This window comes from Bidens hawaiensis, unplaced genomic scaffold (genome assembly GCF_021521415.1).
Source record: "Bidens hawaiensis isolate Kalapana, Puna unplaced genomic scaffold, B.hawaiensis_p1.1 tig00013117_1, whole genome shotgun sequence".
Lineage (NCBI taxonomy): Eukaryota > Viridiplantae > Streptophyta > Magnoliopsida > Asterales > Asteraceae > Bidens > Bidens hawaiensis.
In genome coordinates, this window is record NW_027492107.1 from 721,673 (window position 1) to 726,574 (window position 4,902).

General features: G+C 35.6%; 1 pseudogene across 1 annotated transcript; it reads left to right on the forward strand.

The window, feature by feature from the left end:
- The first annotated feature begins 1,992 nt into the window (after positions 1–1,992).
- LOC143543316 (putative inactive purple acid phosphatase 27) lies at positions 1,993–3,964 on the forward strand (annotated as a pseudogene). Its single transcript, XR_013137052.1, has 7 exons — positions 1,993–2,097; positions 2,173–2,302; positions 2,437–2,516; positions 2,602–2,734; positions 2,800–3,029; positions 3,114–3,549; positions 3,637–3,964. The product of XR_013137052.1 is annotated as a putative inactive purple acid phosphatase 27 (transcript).
- The last annotated feature ends 938 nt before the right edge of the window (positions 3,965–4,902 follow it).

Consider the following 4,902-nt stretch of genomic DNA (forward strand, 5'->3'; position numbering starts at 1 on the left):
ACCAACCTCACGTTCCCATCGGTGAACAACCACTAGCTAAAATCGCTATTCGTAAAGCTGTTATTGCTCTTCATAAATTAGCTTCCATGCATGCTACCCCTTCCCTTCTAGGAACCAAGGTAAACAAACTGCGTTTATGGGCTAAATTTGTTTGGGAGTCATGTTATAGCTAAACCACCGTCGACTATCTGATCTCACATCATCAAATGACCGTTCACAAAATATTCACACAACCATTTTGACAAAAGAAATTAGACTTTGGAAAATATGCGTAAGAACGTGTTGGACGTAATTTAGGTTAATTAACTTAATCAATTCGAGATAAATTAAATTAGTTGTATTTAATTAATAATAGCTCATTAGATTAGTAGGCAAACATGCAGGTTTTATTTATTATTTATTTAGGAGTTCGAACCTATCTTTAATTTTACCGAGTTATGGTTTGTATAACCTAATCAGATTAGAATTGTGAATATGGTTTACGAGTTTGTAATCAATTTTAGAGTCATATTTTTGTTAATAAGATTGAGAGTTATTCAATCCAAACTCATCGTGTGTGTTTACGTTTTAATGAGCTCTATCAATTCGTTCTTGAGAATGGCCGTTTTAACCATAAATGGTCAAACTTTATTATTATTATTTTTTTGGGTTAAAATGGCCATTCAACCTCTATCCAGATGGTCGTTTAAACAGTATGAGATTATTTGTCAGACAGCGTGCATATAGCTAATCACGTGTTTCTATAAGTATATACTTTTGATATGGTAATTAATATGAATGATGATGATAGGGTGAGGATAATGTATGGGTTAATGTGAAGTTTGAGTACCCTGAACCAACTAATGATGATTGGGTTGGAGTTAGGGGTGTACACGGACCGGACCGAACCGGACGAGAGCATGTCCGTGTCCGTCCGTTAAGCTTTTGACAGACAAATGGACGGTTCACGAACACTCTACCGAACGAAAATCATGTCCGTGTCCGTCCATTAAGAAATTGAGTTTGTTCGTGTCCGTCTGTTAATATTTTAAACGGACGTTAACGGACAATAATGGGCAAACGATCACTAATGGACATTAACGGACAAACAAACATGTGAACATTAATGGACAGCGAACACTAATGGACAAATATAAACGGTTACATACTAACACCAAGCATATATCTAAACAACTTCACATACAAATTAGGAATTACACCATATAACATCCAAATATACTTAACACTTAATATATTAACATAAAGTGGATCACTATAATATAAGAGACATCAAACATGTGTAGTAATATAAAAGTGTTATTAATAAAACTAGAAATTCCGCAGTTAAATTACAATACTGGATAGATATAAACACTAACGATACCTGACGGACATTACCGGACGAACATTACCGGACATTCACGAACACTATCGAACGGACTTGGCCCTTGTCCGTGTTTGTCCGTTAAGCTTACCGAACGAAAATTTTTGTGTCCATGTCCGGTTCGTTTATTAAACGGACGAACATAAACGAACTTCTTGCCGAACGGACGCATCGTTTACAGCCCTAGTTGGAGTTTTTTCACCGGCAAAGTTCAAGTAACAAATCTTTTATCCTTGTTACAATACTTGCACCTTATTCCTATAGTTTTCTTTTTATAAAAAATTACTGAATGAATTTTACAGTGCATCAGATTGTTACTCTGAGGGCGGTAAGAAGCCTCAAGCTCCATACATATGCACAGCCCCAATAAAGGTATAATAATAATGATACTACCATAAATATTGAAGGCAAATTAATTATATATTGTTTTATATTTAACATGGAATATGTTTTGTAACAGTACAAGTTTGCAAACCACTCTACTGCTGATTATGCTACCACTGGAAAGGCAACGTTGAGCTTTCAGATTATTAACCAACGTGCTGATTTCTCGTTCGCGTTGTTTACGGGCGATTAGAAAATGTAAATTTGCGATTTTGTAAATTTAAAATAAACATTTGAAATTGTTTATGGAATTACAGCCAAAACTGGTGGCTGTATTAGACCCGATATCATTTGCGAATCCTAAGGCCCCTCTATACCCGCGGCTTGCTCATGGAAAGGCTTGGGATGAGGTACAATTTTTAATCATCCTTAACTTTTTAACTTATGTTTTACATTAATATGTGTTATGTTGTGCGATTATGTAGATGACGGTAACTTGGACTAGCGGTTACAATATTGATGAAGCGACTCCACTAGTCGAATGGGGTTGGAAGGACCAAATCAAAAAGCTTTCTCCCGCTGGAACATTAACCTTTAAACGTGGCAGTATGTGTGGTATGGCGTCTTATCTTTAACTCCAATGAGCGTGCGTGTCTATTTTGATAATTTTCCCAATTGTTTAACTATACAACGTAAGTGACATAATATATTAAAATGAACCTATGTAACGTGTTATAATTGCACGAAAGGCGCCCCTGCTCGTACCGTTGGATGGCGATCCTGGTTTTATCCACACTAGTTTCTTAAAGGATTTGTGGCCTAACACCATGTAAGTGTGTGACCTTTGTGATTACAATTTATTTTAATTTTTATATTTGTTTTAATTCATATTATTTTATGAAAACATTTTTCAGATATGAATATAGAATGGGACATAAGCTGAAAAATGGATCAACTATTTGGAGTAAAACATATTCATTCAAATCATCCCCATATCCAGGACAAGACTCGCTACAACGCGTTATAATATTCGGAGACATGGGAAAGGTAGCACTCGCTAATATCGCGTTAAAAACATGTTATCTTTTATATGACTCACTCACTCACATAAGTCTTGTATGAAATCATGTATTTAGGCTGAACGCGATGGATCAAATGAGTATGCAAATTATCAGCCAGGATCCCTGATTACTACAGACCAGTTAATCAACGACCTCGATAACTATGATATAGTTTTCCATATAGGAGATTTGCCATATGCAAATGGATTTGTATCACAATGGGATCAATTCACGGCACAAGTCGAACCAATTTCATCAGTAAAGCCATATATGATTGCAAGGTTCGTATAGACGTGTAGTTGTATATTTGAGCGTTAAATTGTGTCTATGTATATATATTAATAACTCTTGTTATTATCATGTAGTGGCAATCATGAACGTGATTATCCTAACTCGGGGTCCTTCTATAACACTGCTGATTCGGGTGGGGAGTGTGGTGTGCCAGCGGAGACTATGTACTATGTTCCTGCTGAAAACCGAGCTAAGTTTTGGTACTCAACGGATTATGGAATGTTTCACTTCTGTATAGCGGATTCAGAGCACGACTGGCGAGAGGGTACAGAACAATATGCATGGATAGAGAAATGTTTGGCATCGGTGGATAGAAACAAACAACCGTGGCTGATATTTTCTGCTCACTGTGTTCTTGGCTATTCTTCGAACCAATATCTAGCCAACGAGGGTGCCTTTGAAGAGCCGATGGGACGAGCCCACTTACAAAAGCTATGGCAAAAATATAAAGTGGTCATTGCATTTTTCGTACATGTCCATAACTATGAAAGAACCTGTCCTATATATCAGGTATGTGTGTGTGTATATATATTACACTTTTCCTTCGTTTAACTTTAAACAATCACGAATAATAATTTATTGATCTTTTCCTGTTAGAATCAATGTGTGAACTCGGAAATATCTCATTATTCTGGTACTGTGAATGGGACGATTCATGTTGTGGTTGGTGGCAGAGGGAGCCATTTGTCAGACTTCACTACGGTTGATACATTTTGGAGTATGTATAAAGATCACGATTGAGGATTTGTGAAACTAACGGCGTTTAATCACTCTTCACTCTTGTTCGAGTACAAGAAGAGTGCTGATGGAAAGGTTTACGATAGCTTCACAATCTCAAGGGACTATAGAGATGTATTGGCGTGTGTGCACGATGGTTGTGAAGCCACCACTTTGGCATCTTAGTAAATTATGGTTAGATTTTCAGCAGCAGTCATATATATATATATATATATAAAGCGTGTATTTAAATCCATGTGTGTTGAAGTATTGCTACTGAAAATCTGTAGAATAAACTACTAAGGCCTTTGTACGGGGCTTGCACTTGTATTGTAAAGAATAAATTGTAATGGTATGTGTTTTATTATATAAATAAATGAATATTGTGAAATGATTCACAGTAGTATCATTGTATTTATTCCTTAGGTAAAACATTATTTGGTAGAAAAATATAATTCATTAATTTTTTATATGTTGATGGGCCAGAAATATACATCACCTTAATTGTATGGGAACTAATATTATGTGCAGGGTCGTCTCAACGTTCTTGGAGGCTTAAAGCAAACTAAAATGTTAAGGCTTTTTTTTAAAAACAATTTGATATAAAACCTCTTCCATTACCCGGGTTTGGGATCGGCATTACGTTTATAGTTGGCGGAGTTAATTTTTTTTTCTTTGTATGTAAATATATTTATATGAAATTTAGTTATGTTCTGTCCATCAATCGAGCTTACATAATTCAGAAGCAATGAATTGGGCTTGACTTTAGCCCATTTAAAAACATACGTTATATAGCTGCAATATTTTGAAGGCCTAACAAAGGTGGAGGCCCAAAGCAATGGTCTGACTTGGCTGACCCATGGGCCGGGCCTGATTATGTGCATGAGAGTGTTTTAAGTGAATGGCATGATGAATTGCTAATGATAAAGTATGTTAGTTGTGTTATTTATAATCATGATTAATCATACAAGTTATGGGAGGTTTTTAAATGTGATTACAAAGTATTTATAAAATGAGTTTTGAAATTAGATTAATGATGAATGTATTCCATAAAGAAAGTATAGGCCATCGGTCTAATGGTGAAAGACCATGTATCAATATAATGTGACATTATCCATAACGATCTATTGACTTAAAACGAAATAG